This window comes from Gorilla gorilla, chromosome 20 (genome assembly GCF_029281585.2).
Source record: "Gorilla gorilla gorilla isolate KB3781 chromosome 20, NHGRI_mGorGor1-v2.1_pri, whole genome shotgun sequence".
In the NCBI taxonomy this organism is placed as follows: domain Eukaryota; kingdom Metazoa; phylum Chordata; class Mammalia; order Primates; family Hominidae; genus Gorilla; species Gorilla gorilla.
Window position 1 is genome coordinate 70,763,737 of NC_073244.2, and position 27,215 is coordinate 70,790,951.

Genomic DNA, 27,215 nt, shown 5'->3' on the forward strand with positions numbered 1-27,215 from the left:
ACCTCAGCCTCCCGAGTAGCTGGGACCACAGGCATGCGCCACCATTCCCGGCTATTTTTGTATTTTTTGTAGAAATGGGTGTTTCCATGTTGGCCAGGCTGGTCTTGAAATCCTGGGCTCAAGTGATCCACCCGCCTCAGCCTCCCAAAGTGCTGGGATTATAGGCATGAGCCACCACACCCGGCCATTTTTGTAGTTTTTGTTGCCATGTTGGCCAGGCTGGTCTCAAACTCCTGAGCTCAAGTGATCCATCCACTTTGGCCTCCCAAACTGCTGGGATGACAGGCATGAGCACCATACCAGCCACTCAAGGCCTGTTGTCTCTTAGTTTGCACACAGTTCCAACAAGTATCATCACCTGGTCTCATGGGAGAAACAATTATTGAATAGGTGAGAGCTGTCTGCACCAACACAGACAAGTAATCTAATAGGAGTTTCAGGCTGATGTCAAAGGAAGAGGCAGAAACATGAAGAAAACTGAAAAGAGGGCCACCCGGGACCCTCTGGTGCAGGGGTTGCTTCGTGTCCCCTTTTGCCTCTGGACCATGACCGTGACATACGGAAGAGTCATCGTGGCCATAGCAATGACTCAGGTTATTCAGAAAAGTTTAAGTGACTATTTGTATGTTCTGTTCCCAAAGGCAGGGAGGGAAATGAGCCAATTGAGGACAGTTTCATTCCAGAATGGGTCTTAGAGAAGCCAGTACTGTTAGCTAGAAAATCCACCATAGGGATCTGCTCCTTCTATAATGATCTACTGAGCACCTCCTACACCCCAGGCACACTGTGCTGTGAGGTGGATACTACCGTTGTCTCCATTTTACAGATGAGCAAACTGAGGCATAAAGACGGTAGATAAGCTGGCCACACAGCAGGGAAGTGCACGCTGGGATTTGAACCGAGGAGACTGATGTCAGAGGGCAGGTCTTGCACCCCACACTGCTGCGAAGACAGAGACATGTGCCTGATCCCTGTTAGAAGGGGATGATCTAGACAAATGCCACTCCCATCACCAGCTCAGAATAAAGGACACTCCACACTCGTGACCTTTCATTAGCCAATTTCCCTGCAGACCCAAGAAACTTTGTTATGCCTGGGCCCAGCACTCGCCCAGTGATCTGCAAACTTGTTCTATAAAGAAGGGCTGGATAGTAAATATTTTCAGCTGTGCAGGCCATAGGGTCTGCTTCTGAAGTAGGAAAGCAGCCGCAGACGAGATGTACATGATGGGCCTGGTCAGGTGTGGCCGTAATTGGATCTAGATCCATGTTGGGAGCCTAGCTCAGAGCCTGAAGAGCACAGTCTTTCAAGTTTGGCCTTCCCTTATCCCAGGATCACACCAGCCACTAAGCCTGCACCTGCTGGTTGGCCTGTGGTTGGAATCGTCACCTCCCCCAGCCCCTCTTTGCCATTGGCCAACTCCTACTCATCCCTCATGGCTCAGGTGAAGCATCACCTCCTCCAGGAAGCCTTCCCTGGTGGTCCCAATTCACATGGGCTCCCCATGGCTCCCGGCTCACCAGACTCTACTGCGGCAAATTATTTCCATTTGTTCCTCCCCTTAGGCTGTGCTTTCCTTGGGGTAGGGACTCTGCCTCACAGATGTCCATCCCCTAGAGTCTGGCATGTTGTAAACACTTGGTAAATAATGAAGGAATGTGACACCAGTTGACCAGCCCTGCAGCCTGGGAGCAGGCTCTGGGCTTCTGAAGCCATCTGTGAATGTGCATCTTGCTGTCTGCGGACTGCCCCCAAGCTCTGCCCCCCACCATCATCTCCAAGCTCTGCCCCCACCATCACCTCGGCCTTCATGCTGGGAGCCGCTTCTGCATGGAAAGCCACAGCTGCTATGAGTGATTGCCCCCGGGGAGGGAGGCAGCTGCACCCAATTATGGCTGCACCCTCCCCCCGGCTTTTGGGAGTTACCATTGCCATTGAGAGACTTGGGGGCAGCAGTATGAGGACCCAGCTGGCTCCTCACGGCCTGCTCGGGGTTCCCAACGGGCCAGAGAGACAGAGGAGCTGCAGTCCTGTGTGTTGGCTGGGGGACTGTTGAGCAAATCAGCTGATCTTCCTGGCCAGGGCCTGTCCCTCTCAAAGCCTCGTCTCCTCCGCCTTGTGTGATCCTTGTGACATTTCACAGGTGAGGGAAACTGAGGCACGGGGCCCAGACTGGCAGTTGCACCAGGAGGGCAGGAACTCCTTTGGCTGGGTGCCCAGCTCAGGTGGGCCACGCACTGGGCCAGACAGGGAACTGGAGTGACCCACCTGACTTCTCTGGGTCTCAGCTCCTCCTCTGGAAAGTGGGGAGATTATTGTGACTTCCCAGGGTTGGGTGGGACTGGGAGGATGGGTGAGGGGCTGGCATAGAGCAGGTGCTTGGTTGGTGGCAGCCGCCATGGAACGGTGGCGCCTGCCCAGGCCAGGCTCATCTGGTCTCACAGGGGCAGGCGAAGCCTCTCCAAGATGGGGCCAGGGTGGGACCTGTGCCCTCCTCTGTCCGCAGCCGCCCTGGGCACGCTGGACTTCAGCCTGCTGTATGACCAGGAGAACAACGCCCTCCACTGCACCATCACCAAGGCCAAGGTAGGCCCCGCCAGCCTGCCCCCAAATTCCCTGGCCGGGGGTCCTCGAGAGGGCCTAGGTCAGGGAGGCCAGACCACACCACTCCCCAGGTTCCTGTCCAGGCTTTTGGATGTCTGCGCTGTGTGGGGTGTGGGGCCAGGAAGGAATTCTTCTTTAAACCTTCTTGAATACCCATCCCCAAGAAAGGCCTTGGACAGTCAGGCATTGCGGGGAGCAAAGAAACAGATGAGAATGGGAAGATGAAGGCCTGGACCGAGGACCCTCGAGCCTGGGGAGGGGCTGCTGAGAGGGAAAGAGAGGGGCAGGGTGATGTCTGTCCTGCAGGCCAAGGGAGGGCGGGTTGGGTGCTGGTGCCTCCAGGCCTCCCAGACGCCCTGAGGAGTGGGGACCCCACTTTGCACCCTGGAAGCCGAGCCACTGTAGGAGGCCGATGCCACTCCAGGCAGGGTGTCCAGGGCCTGAGCCCAGAGGCCCTCTGAGCCTCACTACGTGGGCTGGGGTTGTGGGTGCCTGTGGACCCCTCTGCAGCCTGGCCCGGTCCCTGGTGCTGCCCTCTGCAGCCTGGCCCGGCCGCTGGTGCTCCCCTCTGCAGCCTGGCCCGGCCCCTGGTGCTGCCCTCTGCAGCCTGGCCCGGCCCCTGGTGCTCCCCTCTGCAGCCTGGCCCGGCCCCTGGTGCTCCCCTCTGCAGCCTGGCCCGGCCCCTGGTGCTGCCCTCTGCAGCCTGGCCCGGCCCCTGGTGCTCCCCTCTGCAGCCTGGCCCGGCCCCTGGTGCTCCCCTCTGCAGCCTGGCCCGGCCCCTGGTGTTGCCCTCTGCAGCCTGGCCCGGCCCCTGGTGCTGCCCTCTGCAGCCTGGCCTGGCCCCTGGTGCTGCCCTCTGCAGCCTGGCCCGGCCGCTGGTGCTTCCCTCTGCAGCCTGGCCCGGCCCCTGGTGCTGCCCTCTGCAGCCTGGCCCGGCCCCTGGTGCTGCCCTCTGCAGCCTGGCTTGGCCCCTGGTGCTCCCCTCTGGCTCTGCCGCTCAAGCATGTGTCAGCTCCATGTTCTCAACTGTCCTGTTCCCTTCCCCTCACCCCATCGCTCCCTGTGGGAGGAAGGTGCCAAAATTGATGTTCTCTCACAAGGTAAGGGCCTGCAAGGCCAGTAGAGTCTTTCTAGTAGTGCCATGGAAGGGCCTGAGCCAGTCCAGCTCAGATCCAGCGGCTTCCCACAGAGCTGCCTGGGCCCAGCCCCACCCAGCCTCCCAACCTGCAGGCCCCCTGCCCCTCCTCCCAGCCTGGCAGCGAGGGCTGCCCTTGGCACCATGGCCACCCAGCAGGACAGGCTACTGCGTGCCACCCCAGGCTGTCCCCCAGCCCAGCCTGGGCCACATGTGGACTGCCATGGGTAGGTGTGAGTGCCATCCACGCCAGCCTCAGGGCCCTGGTAGGGCACTGAGAGGCCTGCACGCTCCATCCCACCCCTGCCCTCTCCTCTAGAACCACCCATGCTATGACTCAGGGCATGTCCAGCCCTGCCTGGCGGGGGCTCCAGCCCACCCCTAGGAGCAGAACTGAGCATTTGTCAAACCCCAGCTGTGCCAAGGTAGAGACCAAGCTAGACCCTTCCTCCTTTCCCTCTGTCCAACTTTGTAGAGGTGGTCCAGGCCTGGGGACTGGAGAGGTGCCGGCTGCAAGGCCACTCTGGCCAAAGCCCACCCCTTCCTCTCTCCATGCCAGACACCAGGGCCTTCCCTTCCCAGCTCCAGGTGCGTTTGTGTGTATGCACATACATGGCTGTATGTGTGTCTCTGTGTGTACATGTGTGGTACCGTGCGTGCACACATGTAAGTGTGTGTCCACTTTGGGCTGTATCCCTCAGGTATCAGAAGTGGGGGTGGGAGGCCCAGTTCCTTCTCTGTGTAAACCCAGTTCTGTAGGGAAGGGGTGGTGCAGGCTGGGGAAGAGCTGGGGCTCTGGGCTGGGGTGTGGGGAGGGGCCCAGGGTGGGTGAGCTGAAGCAGCGCTGGCCTCTGGAGGGCCAGGGTGGGGGCTGGACACCCTGGGGTGCACCCTTGCTTGTCCCCCCTTAGAAGGGTCAGTCTCAGTTTGCCCATCTGTAAATAGGGTTGGTTGTCCCTGCCCTACATGCCTGTTGTGAGCATTAAATGAGTTAACACGCGGCCCCTGGCACTACCAGTTCTGGGAGACTTTTTATTTTTATTGTGGTAAAATACACAGATATACATTTCCCACCTCAACCACTTTTTTTTACTTCTTCCCTCAGCGCTCAACCATTTTTAGCGTACAGTTCAGTTGTGCTAAGTACCTTCTACCTTCACACTGCTGTGAAACCCATCTCCAGAGCCCTCTTCAGCTTGCAAAACTAAACTGGGCCCATTAAACAACAGCTCCCCCTTCCTCCCCCCCTGGCCCCTGGGGAGGCTGCCATTTGGCTTCCTTCTCTATGGATTTGACTATTCTAGGGACCTCATGTAAGTGCAGTCTCCCGGTATCTGTCCTTTTGAGTCTGCAGTCCCCGGGATCTGTCCTTTTGAGTCTGTCTTCTTTCACTCCGCGGAATGTCTTCAGGCTTCATCCCCATTGCAGCACGTGTCAAAACTTCCTTTTCAGGCTGAATGATACTTCAGACTAGAAAGCTCCTCTTCTGAACACTTCACCAGCAACAGCCTCTGAGAGGCCCAGGGCGGGGCAGGGCTAGGTTTTTGGGGAGAGGCTCTCCTCTCAAAGCCAGACCCCCCATCTGTTCCCTCAGTGCCAGTACCAGCCAGGGCCTCCCCCGGGGCCGCTTCCGCCCATCCCCCCTGTATTAGTCCATTTTCATGCTGCCGATAAAGACATACCTGAGACTGTGTAATTTATAAAGGAAAGAGGTTTATTGGACTTGCCGTTACACATGGCTGAGAAGACCTCACAGTTATGGCTGAAAGTGAAAGGCACTTCTCACATGTTTGGTGGCAAGAGAGAGAATGAGAGCCAAGAAAAACGGGTTTCCCCTTATCAGGCCATCAGATCTCGTGAGATGTATTCACTACCTCAAGGACAGTGTCAGACCATGAGATCTCGTGAGACGTATTCACTACGTCAAGAGCAGTCTGGGAGAAACCTCCCCTTGTGATTCGGTTATCTCCCACTGGGTCCTTCCCACAACCTGTAGGAATTATGGGAGTACAACTCCAGATGAGATTTGGGTGGGGACACCGCCAAACCACGTCACCTCCCGTGAGGCCCACCCCTAAACCACGGGATCAGTTTATGTCTCTTGCCAACTCCCAAGCTGGGGAGCATGTGCCCAAGGGCCCCACTAGCAGCTCCCTGCCCTGGAAACAGCCTCCCCACCTTCCCCTTCCGTGGACAGAGGTCAGGCTTCGTGGGAGGCCAGCCCCACAGAAGGTGGAGGCACTGGCGGAACCCCGGGTCAGGGCCAGGGAAGCTGCCTGTTTGGGCACAGAAGTTGGTGGCAGCACAGTGACAGGGCCTCAGGCAGTGCCTGCTGGTCCTTTTGCTTTTGGCAAAATGTGTGGCTGCCCAGGGTGCTCAGGGAACTGCCGGGTGGAGGAGTAGAGAGCAGCAGCAGGGGCCTCGTCACAGTCCCGGGGTCTGAAGGACAGAGCAGGCATCCCTCCCGTCCCAGCATGACAGCGCCCCTCGACCCAGCCTAGCTCCCACGGGTGTCTCGGGGCACGGAGGTGGGACCACGAGAGCCACTGGAAAGACATACGCCAGAACATGTGGTGGCCCAGAGGTTTGTAAGTGAAACGTGTCGGGAAACGTGGCCCAAATGGAAACATTTTAAGCTACAACAAACAAATGTATAAGGACTGTAAGAATAAGACACAGCAGTCAGGCACCGCCTGGTCAGGCCGGGCCACCAGATTCCCAGAACTCTGCGCTTCAGGCACTTGGTGGGAGAGGTGCAAGGCAGGGTGAGGGAGTTGGGTTTGGAAGAGCAGCCTTGTCACCTTGAGCACGTGTTGGGCCACTGAGCCAGGCCCTGTCCCAGAGGGAGCCCCACAGTGCAGGGCACAGCTCAGATGCACCCAGCAGACCTCAGCCACTTCTCCGGCGTCTCATGGGGGCCTGGCGTGCAGGGAAGGGAGCAAACCCTGCCTGCCAGGCCCTGCGTCCACACAGTCTCCCTCCCTCTCACTCCAGCCCTAGGAAGGTGGGAATATTACACCCCTGCCCTTTTTTTTTTTTTTTTTAACTTGAGACAGGGTCTCACTCTGTCACCCAGGCTGGAGTGCAGTGGTGCGATCACGGTTCACTGCAGCCTCCGTGTCCCAGGTTCAAGCGATCCTCCCACCTCAGCTTCTCTAGTTGCTGGAACCACAGGCACATGCCACCCCACCCAGCTAATTTTTTAGTTTTTTGAAGAGACAGGGTCTTACAGTGTTGCCCAGGCTGGTCTTGAACTCCTGGGCTCAAGCGCTGGGATTGCAGGCGTGAGCCACCGTGCCCGGCCAACCCCTTTAACAGATGATAAAGCTGAGGCTTAGCGTGCAAAGTAACTCATCCACTTCCCAGCTGGTGAACAGGAGCTGAGCCTGGAGCCCAAGCCAGCCAGGCCCCCAAACCTCTGCCCTTTGCCAGTGGCAGGGAAGTAGGTGGTTGGAAGCCCCTGCCGCATCCCCCAGAGCTCCGTCAAACCGAGGTGGGGTGGGCCTGGGAGGGAGCCCCAGCCTTCCCTTGGAGATGGGCCTGGTGTGAGCCGCCGAGCTGCCTCCCCGACCTGGCTGGGTAGAAGCCCTTTGAATACTATCCTGGGGTTGCCGGCTGCACCCCCACAGATGCCACAGCTGCCTCCCTGCATCCCTGTGCACCATCCCAGAAGGAAACAATGCAATTTTCAGAGACAAGAGCCTGCTGAGGTCAGCAAAGCCCCTCTCTGTCCATGCTTCTGTGTGCCTCTGGCTGTGCACACGTGGCTGGGTTTTCTAAAAGAACCAGAGTGAGAGAGGGGTGCCATCTTGTGGAGGGACCCTCTGTGGCCAGTCTGCTTGTGTGATCTCTGTGGACTGACTGGGAGTTGTGGCAAATATGGCCAGAAATGGGGCCTAGTCTCGGACTGTGTCCCGGGGTTACGTGGATTTAGGGTCAGTGAGGGGCGTGGCCACTCAGGAGGCCATGCTTGGTAGATGGGGGACGGGAGTCAGGATGATGGCAGGGCCTGAGCAAAGCGGGGTGGAGAGGGAGGCTCAGAGAAGGGGGAGCCACCTGGCTTCCAGGATGAGGAGAAGAGAAAGTCTGTCCTGACAGAGGCCCCATGACAGCTGCCCTGGGCCAGGATGTTTTGGGGAGGGGAGATTGCATCAGCATTGAGCCATCCTCACTCCCTCCATCTGGACCCAGCCAGGAGACCCAGGGGACAAGGGCATCTGCAGGCCCTGTCAGTTCCATCTCCCCGATTTCCAGTTCACACCGTTTGCTGTTCTCTGCCCAGGGCCTGAAGCCAATGGACCACAATGGGCTGGCAGACCCCTACGTCAAGCTGCACCTGCTGCCAGGAGCCAGTAAGGTGAGGGGTTCCACCCAGGCCTGCCCACCAGCTGCACCCGCCCACCACCTCAGGCAATGCACTCTGGTCCTTTTGCTTTGGGGCCTGGACTGGGCTGTGGGCACCCAGGGAGGCCCACAGCTGCCACTCCCCTCAGAGTCCAAGCAAGCTGATGGGACCTCAGCCATTCAACTGCACACAGAGCACCTAGTCTGCCCCACACCCTGTTGCCTCCTGGGGACCTCACGAGTCAGCGTTACCTACCTGCTGATCTGGGGAAACCCCAGGAGAATTTCCAGGCCAGCATTTTATAAGAAGCATTCTCAGCTGGAAGTTACTATTAGGTGCAAACAAAGGACTCCATGGTTAAATAACATGGGGAAACATTGTTAAACAGGTTTCTGTACCACAGGACTTCTCAGAGCATCTAACGTGTTGATGGGCTGTTCCCTGACTCTCCGTAAGGGGGATGAAGTGGGCAGAATCTGCCCCATGTGTTTGACCACAGGATGCCCTGACTCTCCGTAAGGGGGATGAAGTGGGCAGAATCTGCCCCTCATTCCTACGCCGGATGACCCAAGCGTCCAACCACACATGTGTTCAGGGCACCAGCACAACAGGTGCATCTCAGACAGGAGAGAGAAAAATTGCTGTTAAATAAAAGCATCAAGGTGACCTTGGGCCATGGAAAGTCAGAACTTAATTAGACTTCCTTCTGTGCATCCTACACTTCAGTGCTGTTTTATTTTTAATTTCATGGGGCAGAGTCTGAGTTTACGTGGGGGCCTAAATGGGTAGGCCTGGGGCCCACAGCAGCCCAGGAGGACCACCCCAGAAGGGGCCCTTCCCCCTTCTCTAGGGAAGGCAGGGCTGTAGGAGAAATGGCAGTGCCCCACCACCTACTCCTGGGGAAGAAATGGGCTCCCCACACCGGGTCTTGATGCCCTTATGCTGCAAGAAGGGCTCAGGGATGTGAGGGCCGAGGGCGAGTATGACCAGGGAAGTGTGCTCAGTGACCCTTCATTTGTGGGACTGGAGCTGGCAGTGCATGGCTGCCGAGTTGTAGGAAGTCCCCAGGACTTTCCCTAGTGTTTTATAAAGAGCAGTCTCCTTACAAACAGCTCCTGAAAGCAATGGGAGAGAGGGATTCCTGTGCTCTTTCCACAGTGGGGAACCTGATGCTGCCACAGAGCTGGAATTGGAAGCCCAGGCTGTCTGACCTCCCAGCCTGGGCCGGGTGTGGCAGGCATCAGACCGATTCAGACAAGGAGCTCAGAGCCGCTGGCACAGGAGGAGGGAGTGGCAGCAATATTCCAGCTCGGAGAGGCCACCCCCGAGGCAGACCCAAGGACGGGATGGGTTCCAGGCAGAGGGGACGGTCCACAAAGGCAGGGAATGCCCTGGGAAGGAGACTCCAGTTCCACACAGGCCTCCTGCAGAACCTACCCCGTGGCATCGGGCTGGAGGTGGGGTCCTCCTTGGATGAGCCTCCTATGGCTGCTGCCAACAAATGACCACAAACTTCGTGGCTTAAAGCAGCGCGTTTACTCTCGGACTGCTCTGCAGGTTAGAAGTCCAACAGTGGTCTCTCTCTGGGCTAAAATCAAGGTGTCGGCAAGGCTGCATTCCTTCTGGAGCCCGGGGAGCCCACAGTTTCCTAGCTCTTTCCAGCTTCTAGAGGCCATCGGCCCTCCTGGGCTTGTGGCCCCTTCCTCCACCTTCACAGCGGGCCCCATTGCATCTCTCTGGCCCCCTTCCTTGGTGACGTCCCTGACTGTCTTCTCTGTCCATTCTTCTGCTTTTAAGAACCCTGTGACCACGTTGGGCCAGCCAACAATCTAGGATAATCTCCCTATTCTAATGTCGGCTCATTACCAACCCTAAGTCCACCTGCAGCCTCAGTCCACTTGGCCATGTTGATAACACATTCACAGGCTCCAAGATGAGCATGTGGCCATCTCTGGGGGCCATTTTTCTGTTTGACACACACTTTGATGCTAATAAGATCATTTTTCTTTTCTCCAGGCAAATAAGCTCAGAACAAAAACTCTCCGTAACACTCTGAACCTCACATGGAACGAGACCCTCACTTACTACGGGATCACAGATGAAGACATGATCCGCAAGACCCTGCGGTGGGTGAGGGCCCCAGGCCGCCTGCTCCCTCCCCAACCCCCACTCCCACCCGGCTTTTCCTAATGAAGGCGGGACTGGAGGGTCAGATGGTCCCCTGTGGGTTCAACCTCATGCCAGCAACTCCAGCCTGGGGGCTTGAAGAAAGGCAGAAAGGTCTGCCCAAGCCAATGGAGCCTGGTGGGTGGAAAAGGGTCACCTTGGCCCCAGTCCCCTGAAGGTGCTTCCTGGGGCCTCTCAGGGTGCTGGAGGTGGTTCCCTCCAGAGAACCGGCTCTCCCAGCCTCCTGGCTACTCCTGGCACTGGTTCTGCCTTCTCCTGTCCCCTCTTCCAACCTGAGGACACTTGTCCATGAGGACAGTGCCTGATATCGTGCCACACTCTGCCCCTGTCAGGGTCCAGGCATCTTGTGCATCTCCCACCCCAGACCAGGGCAGGGCTTGGGGCAGGAGAAGCCAGGGCTGGCCCTACCTGCGCACATCTCCACCATGCCCAGTGCGTCTGAGGCACTGGCTGTGCCCCTCACCACCGCCCCCGCTAGGATCTCTGTGTGTGACGAGGACAAATTCCGGCACAATGAGTTCATCGGGGAGACACGTGTGCCCCTGAAGAAGCTGAAACCCAACCACACCAAGACCTTCTGCATCTGCCTGGAGAAGCCGCTGCCGGTGAGAGGATTGATTGAGCACCTGCTGTGTACCTGGCTCGGTGGCAGGTGCTGGGAAGGCAGAACTTCCTGCCTGTGATGGGACTCATGAGGGGCAGAGTGAGAAGGGAGGGGAGACCAGGGAGGTGAGCATGGAGAGTCAAGGGGGTGGAGGTGAGGAAGGACCCTGGCTTTCACTCTGAGTGGCCACGGGAGGGTGCTAAGCTGAGGGATCACGGGGGATGACATTTTACCAGGCTTGCTGGCCTGGGCTCAGGATGGCTTGAAGAAGAGGGAGGAGAGGGCAGGAGGCCTGGGGAGATGGGGAGAGATGGGCACAACCCTGGCCTGACCTTGGCAGCGGTAGGAGGGCTTGATTCTGAACCGGATGTGCAGGCAGCAGATAGGACGTCCTTGGGTGAGGGAAGGGCAGATCCGAGGTTTGGGGCCTGAGCCACTGAAGCCTGAGGGGCTGTTTGCTGCGCTCAGAGGACTCAGCAGGGACCACGGGTGGACAGGACGTGCAAGGAGCACGCTTGGAACATGTTAGACCTGAGTGCCTGTGAGATACACAGAGGAGACAGCAGAGTATCCTTTCCTAGAAATGGCATTTGTCTCAACGTTATGTCAGAATAGATTTGCCCCCGGCCTGCTCCAGCAGCTACGCCCTCTGAGTCTTGGTCTCTATGTCCCTCTTCCCTCCCCCATCCTCCCTTGTCTATGGCCTCACCTTCACCTGGTTCATAGGGCTGGTGAAGCCAGGAGTCCCCCGTGCCACTGGGGTCAAGAGAAATCCTGGGGCCTCAGCCTCCCAGTGTTCAGGACACAGGCGGAGGCACGGTCCCCTCGATGGCACGTTGTCCCCCTAAGAGGACTGGGCAAGGGGCAAGTTTGGGAGGACAGAGCCCGGTGGCTGTCCCCAGTGTACCCAGCCCCAGTGGGGCCCGGGGACGTGGACTCACCTCGAGCTTAGCCCAAGTCAAGCCCCGGGGGTGAGTCAGCTTGAGGCCACGGCTTCTTCCCAGAATCCCAGTTACTTTTGCAGAATTTGATCCAATTTTATTCCTTGTCACATTCTCTTCCCCTCAGACATTTGTGTGATGGATATAACTTTTCCTGTTTTATTATTAGTCACTAACCACAGGTAACCCGGTTTTTCCACATGGTCTATGTCACTTAAGAAAGGCAACATCTTAGGAGGCCAAGGCAGGTGGGTCATGAGGTCAAGAGTTCGAGAGAGCCTGGCCAACATGGCGAAACCCCGTCTCTGCTAAAAATAAAAAAATTAGCTGGGTGTGGGGGTGCATGCCTGTAATCCCAGCTACTCAGGAGGCTGAGGCAGGAGAATCGCTTGAACCTGAGAGGCGGAGGTTGCAGTGAGCCGAGATTGCACCGTTGCACTCCAGCCTGGGTGACAAGAGCAAGAGCAAGACTCTGTCTCAAAAAAAAAAAAAAAAAGCAACACCAGCCCTGCCTTAGTGTTCCTGAGTTTTCATCACTGGCATAAACAAACAACCACGTGGGTATGTACGTGGGGTGTCAGCGTGTGTGTGTGTGTGCTCGTGTGTGAATTGTGTGTAAGAGCATATGTCAGTACGTGTCTGTGTGCGACAGTGTGTGTGTCCACATGTGTGGTGTGCGTTCGTGAAAGCATGTGCGTCCCTGTGCGTGGCCATGATCAGGGCGTTGCTGGATGCGCTACCGGCTCATTGGTGCCATTTGGGGACTCACAGTGACCGCAGGAGTGCAGCTGGGGATGCACCCCTGGCAGTACAGCCACATCCTGGTGGTACTTTTATTATTATTATTTTTTTGAGACTGAGTCTTGCTCTGTCATCCAGGCTGGAGTTCAGTGGCAAAATCTCTGCTCACTGCAACTTCTACCTCCTGAGTTCAAGCAATTCTCATGCCTCAGCCTCCCGAGTAGCTGGGACTACAGGCGTGTGCCGCCACGCCTGGTTAATTTTTGTATATTTGGTAGAGATGGGGTTTCACCATATTTCCCAGGTGTCTCAAACTCCTGACCTTGAATGATCCACCTGCCTCAGCCTCCCAAAGTGCTGGGATTACAGGTGTGCGCCACCAAGCCTGGCTAATTTTGGTATTTTTAGTAGAGACGGGGGTTCGCCATGTTGGCCAGGCAAGTCTCAAACTCCTGACCTCCAGTGATCCTCCTGCCTCGGCCTCCCAAAGTGCTGGGATTACAGGCATGAGCCCCTGTGCCAGGCCTCTGGCGGTAGGTTTTAGAATTTACAGTCTGCGAACATTATCTGTTTTAAGGCAATACTGAGCAAGACCCAGTGGTCTTCATATGAAACAACCCGAAGTACAATGTCCCACCCCTGAAAAAAGAGCTAAAAATATGCCTGCTGGTTGGTTTTTTTTTTTTTTTTATGAGATGGAGTCTATGTCGCCCAGGCTGGAGTGCAGTGGCGCAATGTCGGCTTACTTCAACCTCCGCCTCCCGGGTTCAAGTGATTCTTCTGCCTCAGCCTCCCAATAGCTGGGATTACAGGGGCCCGCCACCACACCCGGCTAATTTTTGTATTTTTAGTAGAGACGGGGTCTCACCATGTTGGCCAGGCTGGTCCTGAACTGCTGACCTCAGGTGATCTGCCCGCCTTGGCCTCCCAAAGTGCTGGGGTTACAGGTGTGAGCCACTGTGCCTGGCCCCTGCTGGTTTATATTGTTTAATTTTCACACCACACACACTGACACAAGCAGCACAGGGCATCGAGGCCCTCACACACAAAGCTCTGCCTGAGCGGCAGATAGCGAGATCTCGCAGGCCTGGCCTGATCCACCAGGAATGGCTGCCTGAGCACTGTGTTGAAAAGGATTCTGAGGTGGCATTGGAGCCCAGGGCAAATGCTAGGATCGATTAGCCATGTCTGCTCTGGGCGTGGGAGGTGGCGAAGGTGGCCGGTGGGGCATGTATGTCTTCCCTGCTCAACATCCCTGCTCACCTCACAGGAGTCTCATCTCCAGAAAGGGTTAGATGTAGCCAGAGGGACTCACTTTGGTGTTAGGCAGGGCACGGTTGTGAGCAAAAGGAGGTGGCTGGGGCTGCTTGGGGGGCATTGTTGTGAGCAAAAGGAGGTGGCTGGGGCTGCTTGGGGCGCAGGTTGTGAGCAAAAGGAGGTGGCTGGGGCTGCTTAGGAGAGGAGCCTGTTAGAGTCCTAAGGGGATCCAGGGGGACACAGGGCTCAAGCTGGGCGTGTCCGCGTGGGCTCAAGCTGGGCGTGTCTGCATGGCTCAAGCTGGGCGTGTCTGGGTGGGCTCAAGCTGGGCGTGTCTGCATGGGCTCAAGCTGTGTATGTCTGGGTGGGCTCAAGCTGGGTATGTCTGGGTGGGCTCATGCTGGGTATGTCTGGGTAGGCTCATGCTGGGTATGTCTGGGTAGGCTCATGCTGGGTATGTCTGGGTGGGCTCAAGCTGGGTTTGTCTGAGTGGTCTCAAGCTGGGTTTGTCTGGGTGGGCTAAGGGCTTAGGAGAGAGGGTTTGGGGTGTGCAGCAACCAGAAGGAAGAAGCCGGGTAGTCTCGGGAGGGCAAGGAATGGAGAAGCATCAGGCTGGCTGGGGATGGGGAGGCCTGGAGCTGAGATCTGCCTTGAGAGGCAGGTACTGGCAGCTGCTGAGGCAGGGAAGGCACTGGATGGGCTCCCTACCTGGCTCCCAGCTTCTCCAGGGTGAGGAATGTACCAGAACTCTGTCTTCGGGGTTCTCCTGAGGGAGCCACATCCAGCACCCTGAGAGGCTCCAGGAAGCACCTTCAGGGAACTGGGGCCACGGTGACCCTTTTCCATCCACCAGGCTCCATTGTCATGGGCAGACCTTTCTGCCTTTCTTTGAACCCCCAGGCTGGAGTTGCTTGTATGAGGTTGAACGCACAGGGGACCATCTGTCCTTCCATTCCTGCCTTCACTAGTACAAGCCTCCAGTGGGCCCTTAGTGCCAGGCCCTTGCCCAGCCCTGAGGTATTAAAGATGACGCAGGTATTATCTGGATGCGGTGGCTCATACCTGTAATCCCAGCACTTTAGGAGGCTGAGGTGGGTGGATCACTTGAGGTCAGGAATTCGAGACCAGCCTGGCAGACATGGCAAAACCCTGTCTCTACCAAAAAATACAAAAATTAGACTGTGTAGTCCCAGCTACTCAGAAGGCTGAGGCAGGAGAATCGCTTAAACCCGGGAGGCAGAGGTTGTAGTGAGCCACGATCGTGCCACTGCACTCCAGCCTGGGTGACAAGAGTCAGACTCTGTCAAAATCAAAATTTACAGGTAGAGTTCCAACTTCAAGGAACTTAGGGGCTGGAGCAGACCCCTGAGGAAGCAGGGGGCCACACCGGGCCATGACAGGATAAACCCGAGGCAGTGGGCACGCAGAGGGGACGGCCAACCCACCCTGAGGGTCAGAAAAGCCCCCCAGGCCCAGAAGGACCAGGAACTTATCAACGGTGAACACTGAGGAGGTCAGAGGAGGGTGCTGGAGCTGTGGATTAAGGGTGCGCAAAGGTGTGGAGGTGGGACCCGGCTTCAAAGCCAAGGGAAAGTCAGGGCGGGCTGTGAGGAGGACCTGGTGGAAGACCGTCCGCGGAAGCCGAGCGCGCCAGGCCGGGGGCTGCAGACACGTGAAGGGCCGCTTAGCACTAATGTTAGGCTCTGTGTGCCTCACAATCTGTGGCCACCATTCAGCTCTGTCCTTAGGGCAAAAGCAGCCATAGAGAAGCATCACGGAGCTGGCAAGGCTGCGTTCCAACAACATGGTGTTAATGGAAGCTGAAGTATGAATTTCATGTCATTTTCATGTGTCACAAAATATTTTTCATTTCATTTTTCTTTCTGCTATTCCAAAAAGTAAGAACCAGCTGGGCACGGTGGCTCATGTCTGTAATCCCAGCACTTTGGGAGGCCAAGGTGGGAAGATCCCTTGAGCCCAGGAGTTTGAGATCAGCCTGGGCAAAATAGTGAGACCCCTGTCTCTATTTTTTTGAAAAAGAAATTGTTTAAAATAAGGGTAAGAGCCATGCTTAGCTCACATCCCACACAGAGCCAGGCGTCGGGCCTGATCTGGCCCCCGGGCTGCAGTTGCCAACCCCTGGGCTGGCCCTTGCTGGGCTGTGAAGGCCACCGTAGGCCACATGCAGCCAAGAACAGGGAGGGTGTGGGTGAGATCCAGCCCTGGAAGAGCCCTTGGGAGGGAAGAGATGACAGAAGAGCTGTGAGCTCACAGTGAGGCCACTCACCAGGGACCGTGACCAGGCCCGGCTGCAGCAGCTGGATGGGCGGGCTCAGGAAGAGGAGGCCAAGGACGGCCAAGAGAGGGGTGGGAGCAGGTGAGGACTGAGTGACCGTCCCATCCAACAGGTGGACAAGACCGAAGACAAGTCCCTGGAGGAGCGGGGCCGCATCCTCATCTCCCTCAAGTACAGCTCGCAGAAGCAGGGCCTGCTGGTAGGCGTCGTGCAGTGCACCCACCTGGCCGCCATGGACGCCAATGGCTACTCGGACCCCTACGTGAAAACGTGAGTGTGCCGTGCATGTGACCACCTGCCACATCTTCACCTCCAAGGACGGGGGTCCGTGTGCCAGCTCCGTGGTCCCAGGTGGCAGGCACCCAGGGAGTACCTGAGGTACAGGGGCGCCTGCCACGTCTTCACCTCCAAGGACGGGGGTCCGTGTGCCGGCTCTGTGGTCTCAGGTGGCAGGCACCCAGGGAGTGCCTGAGGTACAGGGGCGCCTGCCACGTCTTCACCTCCAAGGACGGGGGTCCGTGTGCCGGCTCTGTGGTCCCAGGTGGCAGGCACCCAGGGAGTGCCTGAGGTACAGGGGCGCTGTGTTCCCTGATGGGCTACCTTGGCAACTCCAGGGGTTAAGCATGGCCAGCCCATTTCACAGATGGGGAAACTGAGGGACAGAGAAGCTGAGTGGCTTCCCAGGGTCATGCAGATATTAGTTATCACCTGATGCTATGTCCAGGCCTCTCTGTGACTGAGGGGCCCAGGAGGGGCCATGAGTCGGAGGAGGGGACAGAAGGTGGGGCCAGTGCCAGGGGTAGCCAGGAGGCTGAGGGAGGATGCAGAGGAACTCTGCCAGGCCTTTGCAACTGCCCACATTTGCCCAGCCCTATACTGGGGCCACAGATGCGGATAAGAGTCCACCCAGCTCTACCAACAGGGCTGATGGTGGGCCCGGGGAGAGACACTAACTCAGGGGGCCATGCCAGGTGGCCTTGGCTACAGAGCTGTGGAGCTGTGAGCCTGGTCAGGAGAGGCTGTGTAGCTCTGAGAGCCAGGCGGGAGCTGGCGACCCTTTGGAGAGGGTGCTACAGGTGCCACAGTGACTACCGTCAGTGCTCGGGGCTCTTCAGAAACTAGGTAGGTATGAGTGTGAGCTCACAGGGAGACTCTGGAAAAGTGAGACTTGGGGAGGAATTTAGTTCAGCAGAAAGGAGGGGCAGGTGCTTCAGGGAGGGGGAATGACAGAGGGATGGCCCTGACCTAGGGGACACCAAGGACCCAGGTGACTAAGGCCTCAGGGACATCTTGGCACCATGAAGAGGCCAGTACTCCTCGTGGCACAGCTCTAGGGGCACCATTCCCATGGCCATGATCATATTTCTGTCACTTTAAAAATTGTATGTGGCAGGTGCAGTGAGTTACACTTACATTCCCAACACTTTGGGAGGCCAAGGCAGGAGGATTGCTTGAGGCTAGGAGTTTGAGACCATCCTGGGCAACATAGTGAGACCTCCATCTCTACAAAAAAATTAAAAATTAGCCTGGTGTAGTGGCATGTCCCTGTAGTCCTAACTACTTGAGAGGATTGCTTGAACCCAGGAATTTGAGACCAGCCTTGGCAACATACTGAGACCTTGTCTCTACAGTTAAAAATAGTAATAAATTAGGCCGAGTGCAGTGGCTCGTGCCTGTAATCCCAGTACTTTGGGAGGCCGAGGCGCACGGATCACCTGAGGTCAGGAGTTTGAGACCAGCTTGGCCAATATGGGGAAACCCGTCTCTACTAAAAACAAAAAAATTAGCTGGGTGTAGTGGCGGGCGCCTGTAATCCCAGCTACTTGGGAGGCTGAGTTAGGAAAATCACTTCAACCTGGGAGGCGGAGATTGCAGGGAGGCGGAGATTGCAGTGACCCGAGATCACACCACTGCACTCCAGCCAGGGTGACAGAGCGAGACACTGTCTCAAAATAATAATAAACAAATAAAAATAATATGACAATAATGGGATGGCCACTTTGGGAAGCAGCTGATAGTTCCTCAGAAAGTTAAACACAGAATCACCATTTGATCTGGCAATTCCACTCCTAGTTATATGCCCAAGAGATAAGAAAAACATGTCCATCCTAAAACTTGTGCAGGAATGTTCATAGCAGCACTATCCACAACAGCCAAAAGTGGAAACACCCCAAGCGTCCGTCCACTGATGAATGGATACACAAATGAAGTCTGTCCCTGCAGTGGAATATCAGCCCTAAGAAGGAGTGTAGCAGGTGCGTGGACTATCAGCCCTAAGAAGGAGTGTAGCAGGTGTGTGGAATATTAGCCTTAAGAAGGAGTGTAGCAGGTGCATGCTACACGGTGGGAGGACCTTGAAAACAAGATGCTAAGCGAGAGAAGCCAGACACAGATGGCCACGTGTTGCAGGACTCTATTTCTATGAAGTGTCCAGAATAGGTCAACCCACAGAGGCAGAGACTAGATTTGTGGTTGCAGGAGCCAGGGGAAGCTTGAGGGGACATGGGCAGTGTGTAGAATGTGGTACTATGAAGTTAAAAATGAATAAATTTGAACTAGAGGAATTATTGTAACATGGACAGCTGTCGAAAACACAACAAACGACACACACAGTAGGATACTGGTTTGCGTATATATGTGTTTTTTCTTCTGACTTGTCATTGACTTGAATCTCACGTGTATATATCCTTGCAGGAGGATATGCAATCTGAAGCCAAAATGGTGTGATTTTTTTTTTTTTTTGAGACAGAGTCTTACTCTGTTGCCCAGGCTGGAGTGCAGTGGCGTGATCTCAGCTCACTGCAACCTCTGCCTCCCAGGTTCAAGCAGTTCTCATCCCTCAGCTTCCCAAGTAGCTGGGATTACAGGCATGCGCCACCACGCCAGGCTAATTTTTGTATTTTTAGTAGACGGGGTTTCACCATGTTGGCCAGGCTGGTCTTGAACTCCTGACCTCAAGTGATCCACCCACCCTGGCCTCCCAAAGGGCTGGGATTACAGGCGTGAGCCACTGTGCCCGGCCTATGGTGTGACATTTTTAAACCAGTTTCAATGCCCACCTGCCAGATGGACAGGAATTCCAGGGTCACCTGCTGGGTTGCCCAGAAAGCAGAGTCTTACCTGCTGTGACAGATGGTCTGGTCAACTTCCACAGGCAGGTTGGGGGCCATCTGGGCAGGGCCTGTCCACTGTACCACAAGCTCCTCCCTGCCACAGGTGGCTGTTGTGGGTGCTGCTGGACCCCCGCAGCTGGGTCCCACCTGCCAGCCGTGGGCCAGGTCACGTGGCCTTTCAAAGACAGGCCGAGCTGTGGGCCACTCCCTATATCTGAGCCACGCCTCACCTGAGACCTCCACGTCTGTTTCAGACACCCTGGGTGAGACACGAGGGCTGCTGCTCAGGGCTCCTCAGGGGTCCCCATCTCTGAAAGGTCCCTTCATGGACCAGGGGCCTCTTCCTCACTAAAGCAGAGGAAATAAGGGCACAGATTAGATGGTAAGAGGGGCACCCCTCAGCTGCATCCTAGACCTGGAAGAGAGTGTGGCCTGTGCCCCAGAAGAAAGGGAGGGACGTATCTAGCGGTTGATGCTGAGGGCCAAAGCTAGATGGGTCAAGGCCTTTTGTCTGCACTATTATTTTTATTTGTTTTCTTTATTTCTTCCTTTCTTTTTTGAGACAGTGACTCACTCTGTCACCGGGCTGGAATGCAGTGATGCGATCACAGCTCACAGCAGCCTCAAACTCCTGGGCTCAAGCAGTCCTTCCCCCTCAGCCTCCTGAGTAGCTGGGACTACAGGTGTGCACCACCATGCCTGGCTAGTTGTTTTTTGTATTTTTTGTAGAGACTGGGTTTTGCCGTATAGGCCAGGCTGGTCTCAAACTGCTGGACTCAAACGATCCTCCTAGCTCGGCCTCCCAAAGTGCTGGGATTACAGGTGCAAGCCACCATGCCCAGCTAGCACCATTATTTTTATAAAGCTCATCTCTGGTGATACTTGCCCCAGTTTCCCCAGGCTGGAAGTTGACCCCAGGCCCAGCTCTTGAGGGTTTGATGGAAAACCCCAGGAGTAGCAGTGCCTGTGACAATCGCTGACATGTCAAGTTACACATAATATCCCTGAGCTGCACGATGGCTGCGTGTGATGCACTCAGCAGCCTGTGCGGTCGCTCCTGTTGTTATCTCCATTTCATGCCAGCGAAAATGGCAGTAACTGGCAGCAACGTGCTGTGCCACCCTGGGCAACTCCCTTCTCTGGCTGTCTTATGTATAACCAGAAGGGGTTTCTTCTCAAAGCCACAGGCAAGCAGAAGGCACTGTGCAGAGGGCTCAGAGGTACACGGCACAGGGCGGCTCCGTGAGCCCCGGTGGCCAGGACCACTGTCCTGACAGCAAGGGAGGGAGAGATGCCACAGGGCGGGCCTCAGGGGCTTTGCAGGGTGGGCTTGTGCCAGAGTAGGGTGTGCTCAGGGAGGGTGCTGAGGGATCTCCCCAGAGTGGTCAGGTGAGGAGGGAAGGGCACTTCTGGTAGAGAAAACAGCAGAACAGAGGGCAACGCTGGCGGAACTGTCCATGGCTGAAGGTGCCGAGGCTGGAGCCTGTCGTGGAAGTCTGGTGGCTGAGTGAGGGGTCACCAGATGGGCACAAGTTGTCCAGGCTGAGGGTGCAGAGATCCCAAAACAACTTTCCTTCCAGGGGCTTGTGAAGGCAGGGCACGCAGGACCCTTCTGTCCCTGCTCCTCACCCGTCACCAAACAGGCCAAGGACAGTTCACAGCAGACACAATACCAATACGTAGAGAAATGGCCAAGGAGCATAGTAAGTAACTAAGGAAATCCGCTGTCTCCGGGTGGCGGGCTTAGGGGAATCCCCCCAAACTTTTTTTAAATCAGGTTTATTGAGGTACAGGTTGAGCGTCCCAAAGCTGTAAATCCAAAACCCCAAACATTCCAAGCACCGACATGACGCTCAAAGGGAATGCTCATTGGCGCGTTTGGGATTTCAGATTTTTGAATTTTTGAGTTAGGGATGCTGAACTGGTAAATATACTGCAAAGATTACAAAATATGAAAAAATCCAAAATTCAAAACATCTGGTCCAAGCATTTCAGATAATGGATCCTCAACCTGTATCATTCATATCCAGTGAGTTTTTCTTTCTTTTCTTTTTTTAGAGACAGGGTCTTGCTCTGTTGTCCAGGCCAAAGCGCAGTGGCACAATCGTAGCTCATTGCAGCCTTGAACTCCTGGGCTCAAGCATCTTCCCACCTCAGCACTGTGAATAGCTGGGACTACAGGCATGCACCACCATGCCCAGCTAATTTTTAATTTTTTGGTAGAGATGGGGTCTCGCTGTATCACCCAGGCTGGTACAGTCTTGTTTCCACCACCAGAATCAACATAGAGAATATGACCCCAGAAAGTTCCCTGGCCCCAGGCAACCACTCACCTGTTTTCTGTCTCAATAGTGTTGCCGTTTCCAGACTTTCCCATGAAACAGTCAGATAGTGTGTTGCCCTGTGAGTCCAGCTTCTTTCACACGGAGGAATGCGTTTGAGATTCATCTGTCAGTTGCATGTACCAAGAGTTTGGTCCTTTTTGTTGCTAAGTGGTCTTCCATTGTGTGGGTAAACCACAAGTTTGTTGTTGATGAGTTCCCCAGTTGAAGGGCATGTGGTTGTTTGCAATTTTTGGTGATGGTAGAAAGCTGCAATGAACAGGTTTTTGTGTGGACATATGTCTTCATTTCTCTCTCCTAATCCCAACTTTTGTCCACATGCATTTTCTAGTGCTTCTGTAATAAACCAGTATTATTTATGCCATGAAAGTCACAATTTTAAAATATGCAAAGTAAAGCAACTATGAGATATCATTTTCTGCCTGTCAAACCAGCAACGAGTTTTTAAATGATAGCATTCAGCTTTGTCGCAGGCACTGTGTGTCAACCATGCAGCCTTTCTGGAGAGGAACTGGGCAGAATAAGCTGGACATGGGCGTGTCTTTGGGCGGTGCCTTCACTTCTAAGGATGCAGGTTAAGCTGGACATGGGCGTGTCTTTGGGCGGTGGCTTCACTTCTAGGGATGCAGGTATTCGCTGGACAGATGTTTGTTAAGCTCCCTGGTGCCAGGCCCAGGGAGTTGGTCATGGGTGAGATCCCAGAGACCCCAGAGCACATTCAGCAGGGACAAGGCAATTGTCATGCAATTATCTATGCAGGAACAGGGTGAGAAGCTTTGCAAAGAAGTTGGGGACCTCTTGTCCCCTTCTCCAGCCTGCATATGACCTCCCTGTCATAGAGAAAGGAGTCTGAGCCTGGCTTTCAAGCACCACACTTGTGCTTGCGGGCTGTGTGACCTTGGGCAAGTCACTCCCCCTCTCTGAGCCTCAGAGGAAGACAGCTGTTCTGCATCAGAGTCTAAGGCCTTAGTGGCTGTGGAGGGAAGAACATCTAGGTGGCCTCCCTGTGACTGCACAAAAGGTCTTGTCCTTCCTCAAAGCTCCAATGGAGGTAGTGGTGATGGTTGTACAACTCTGGGAGTCTACTAAAGGCTACTGCATTTTACACTTCAGAAGGATGGATTTTATGATATGTGAATTATATCTCAATAAAGCTGCTATTTTATAAAAGAAGCTTGAGGCCGGGGGTGGTGGCTCACGCCTGTAATCCCAGCACTTTGGGAGGCCAGGGCAGGTGGATCACCTGAGGTCAGGAGCTAGAGACCAGCCTGGCCAACATGGTGAAACCCTGTCTCTACTGAAAATACAAAAATTACCTGCGCATGGCGGCACATGCCTGTAGTCCCAGCTACTCTGGAGGCTGAGGCAGGAGAATCACTTGAACCCGGGAGGTGGAGGTTGCAGTCAGCCATCTGAAAAAAAAAAAAAAAAGAAGTTTGAACAAGAGACCAACTCTGCTAAAAACTCTGTTCTGGTGGGAAACGTGAGCTTTATGAAAATTAGACTTCCAGAAATGAGGAAAAACCCCTTTCCTAGGGGGATGGAGGGCACCCCCCAGGGTTAACTTCAGGAATGTGTGTGTGAACAGAAGTGCGATGGATGAAGGGACCACTTGCTTCTCGAAAACAACGTCTCGCCTTTGCCACAAAATAGCGTTGGGAAAATCCAATGATTAGGACAAAAGAAGGGCCCAGGAATCTCTCTCCAGGGACAGAAAGCTCTTTGAATACCTGCTGGCTTGATCTATACCCCATAGCATGTCCCCATCCTCTGCCTGTCCATTGGATGTAATTCCAGATACCTGAGGCCAGATGTGGACAAGAAATCCAAACATAAGACAGCGGTGAAGAAAAAAACCCTGAACCCGGAGTTTAATGAGGTGTGAGGGGCTGGTGAAGCTTCATGAAGGCCATTCCTCTGCCTCACAGCAGTGGGGGTGTGGCTGGGTTTTCAAAAGGTCATGGCGGGATGGGGAGGGTGGTCAGAGACGGTGGGAAGGGGCCGCACCAAGCCACAGACACAGGGGAGCTGGGGGACCCCTGGAAAGCTCTTGGCAGGACTTGTCTGATGTAGGGCTGGGGGGAGGGAAGTGTTGAGGGGAGTCCTGGGTTCTTATGGAGGCAACAGGGCAAAGAGGGGGTGAGAAAGATGGGGAGAAACTCTGTGTGGGGCAAGGGGACTCGAGACACCCTGGGGCCCCAGGAAGTCTTCCGCCCAAGGCGGCAAGTATGGCTGGAAATGCGGATTCCCCCCAAGGAACAAGAAGGAAAGAAGAGCAGAGGGGCCTTGGGTAGAGCCCACGCCACACCAGTGATCCAGAGGCAGGCAGGGGAGGTCGAGAAGATGCTTCCAGAGAGTGAGGGGAACCCCGGATGGAAGGGAGGGTCCCACAGAGAAGGGAGGGGTCAGCAAAGCCAGGCCCCAGAGAGGCCCAGGATGACAAGGACTGTGGGGCGTGCAGTGCCTCTGCAGTCAGGAGGCTCCCGGGGTGTGGGGAGAGCAGGCTCAGGGACAAGGAGCAAGTGGGCGAGGGGACAGGGGCCCTGAAGACCCCAGTGGAGCTCAGGGGGAAGTGGGCGAGACATGTGAGCATCCACCCATTATCCACTCTGAGCTCTGATCACTCCCGTCCCTCCTCTTTCCCTACACCTCATACCCCTCCTGGCCCCTGGCCGAGGCCCAGGCCTCGTGGCATCAGCCCTAACACTCCCTTCTTGCCAGCAGGAGTTCTGTTATGAGATCAAGCATGGGGACCTGGCCAAGAAGTCCCTGGAGGTCACCGTTTGGGATTACGACATTGGAAAATCCAATGATTTCATTGGTAAGGGGGCACAGTGGGAACACCGTCTCACTGTGTGCCTGTCCTGGATCAGGCCACAGCCCCTCTTTCCTGGTCCATGGGGAAAGCTGGAACCATGGACCACCTGCCCCTAGGTCAGGGGCCTCAGACCTTCTCCAGCCTGACCCTTGTGCCCCAGGAAGAGACAGGCCCAGAGATGGAAGGAGTTCTGGGAGGGTCACACAGCACTCTGTGGTGGAGCACAGACAAGAGACAATGATGGGCAGTGCCTCGGGCTGGACTCTGAGCCCTAGAGGCCCCAAATTCCCAGTGGGCCTGGTGGCTGTGCATAGTGGGGCTGCCTGGCCCTTTCTCCCCTCTTCAGGCCCCCATTCCTTGACCCCTGATGCTGCCTCTGCACCCTGCCCCTATCCCTGCCCTGGTGGAAGAGAGACAGGATGGCTGGGCCCTGACGGGGCCAGAGTGTGGCATGGAGGTCAGGTCCTGTTCATGCTCAGAACCCAGCTGGCAGTGGGAGAGGCTGGCCTTCGAGCACAGAACCTGGGAGGGGGCATGGGCCCCATGCCTGGGAGTTGGGGGTCCCTGTGCCCCAGCTGCCCCTCCTGTCCTCCTGCAGGTGGTGTGGTTCTGGGCATCCACGCCAAGGGGGAGCGCCTGAAGCACTGGTTTGACTGCCTGAAGAACAAGGACAAGCGCATCGAGCCCTGGCACAGCTCACCAGCGAGCTCCCAGGGGCCGTGCTCAGCGACTGATGCCCACCTGCCACTGCTACCCCTGCCGCCACCTGCGCCCAGCATGGCCGGCCCCGGGCTTCCCCAGCAGCCACCAAGGCCTGTGGCCCCCACACTGGGGGAGATCCAGATCCAGATCCAGAACCCCTGCTTGGACACAGAGCCACTCTGTGTGCAGTCCCCGCTCGGAGGATGTGGAGGGCTCAGCCACTCTGGGACGGGGAGGGCAAGGAGCTGGGGTGGGGGGCTCTCAGCCCTCTGGGGCCCAAGAGGCCGGTGGTGGAAAGAGACCTCAGCACCTGCCCAGGGGAAGGGGACACGCCCATCTGGGAGCAAAGACCCTTCTAGAGGCCAGCCCTGGTTGAGAGGACAGGAGTGTGGGGGTGCCTTGGCAGACAGTGGGAACAGAGGAGAGAGGTGGTGAGCAGACAGACAGGTGGAGGATGGGACCTTGAAGACTGGCTGCTCCAGCCCAAGAAAGCCTGACTGCATCCCTCATCTCCTTCGCTGCTGGGCAGATGGAAGAAGCGGGCCTGCCGGCCGAAAGTCTGCCAGAGTTCCCGGAGGCTCCTGATGATGGGTAAATTGGCACATGCTTCATTCAATTATTCCACAAGCCCTGGGGGTGAATGAGACACAGGGCCTGCCCTCAGGGAGTTCCCATCTAGTCAGGAAGCTGGGAATAAACCATTCCAACTGGGGTGAGAAATACCAAGACCAGCTTGGCCAGTCTGCAAGTACTGTGGGCTCTGTTGACTCTGCCGGGAGGTCAGGGAAGGCTTCCTGGAGGAGGTGGTGCTTCTGTAAGGCCTATGGAGGGTGAGTGGGGGCTTCTAAAAGCAGTCCAGGCAGTGGGAGTGGTCTAAAACGGCCTGGAGAGAGAAAGCCAATGGGGCCGGGGTGCTGTGGACCCAGGGTCTCCTCTCCAGGGGAGGGTTTGTTAGGAAGGTGTGAGGCTCGAGGCAGGAGGTGGGGGACGTGATCAAAACACCATGGAGAAACTGGTGTGGGCTGAAGTTCAGACCTCAGACCCAAGTCTCCCACTCTGATCTCTTTCTACTCCTGAGGGACCTCAAGGGCGGAGCCCGCCCCTCCTCCTTCCCGGCATAAGCGTCAGGTCAGCTGCGGTGGAGAAAAGGGTCCCTTGTGCTTGGAAAAAAAGCAAGCATTCCTACACGTCCTGACTCTGCCCTCTCCCCTCCCCTCCACTCCCTGGCTCACACTGGGGGCCTCCGGGTGCTTGCTCGTGGCATCTTGGTCCCACTACCGCCACAGATGTCCCTTTTGGGAGTAATCAGTGGCAGTCCAGGGCCTTGTCCACCCTCCAGGAGCTGAGCAAGAATCACCCTGGCTGGTGGGCCTGTCTGCTCCCCTGAGTGAGACTCCCCAGGAGGCTTGAGAGTATCTGAATCTTGGGGCCCATGCCTGAAGCCCACAAACTTTCTCTGCCTACCAAGGGCCCCTCAGGAACGCTGGGTGAACAAATACAGAGCCAAGGAGTTGCACAGCCAGAGTCCCAGTGTGCTCAGCCCATCAGTGTGTGATGGAAACAGAGGCCCAGAGAGGTCAGGTGACCTGCCCAGGGCCTTCCAGCCCCCACACAGCTGGGACCAGGATCCACAGCCCCCAGCCCAGAGTGCTGGGCACCACACTTCAGGGGAATTGGCGTGCTGACCTCACACCAGAGAGGTCCTGCTAGCTGCCAGCCTGGGGCTACCCCGCCTGCTGCCCACCCCTTCAACACCGATAGAGGGACTCACAGGCACGACGGTGGGACCTTCCACTGCAGACACAAAGCACACCACCACCTGAGGTCCAGGGTTGTGATTTGAATCCTACCAAGTGCCCATCAGGCCTTTCCCAGGTTGCAGGGAAAACAGGACCCCAGCCCCCACACAGTCCCTGGCCACCTGCTGCTCATGGAGACTTGTCTCCCCACCTTTAGGAAGGGTTTCTATGTGAAGGTTTTTGCATGCACTGGTCTGAACGCATGTTCACAGCCCTGCAAGGTGGGTTTGATTCTCATCCCCATCTTGCAGGTGAAACAGGTTCCCAGAGTCTGAGTAGTTTGCCAAGGCCACACAGCCAGGAAGGGGTGAACCAGGACTCAAACCCCGGT

General features: G+C 56.1%; 1 pseudogene; it reads left to right on the forward strand.

The window, feature by feature from the left end:
* Nucleotides 1-1,973: 1,973 nt before the first annotated feature.
* Nucleotides 1,974-25,132, forward strand: LOC101130861 (double C2-like domain-containing protein beta; annotated as a pseudogene).
* The last annotated feature ends 2,083 nt before the right edge of the window (nucleotides 25,133-27,215 follow it).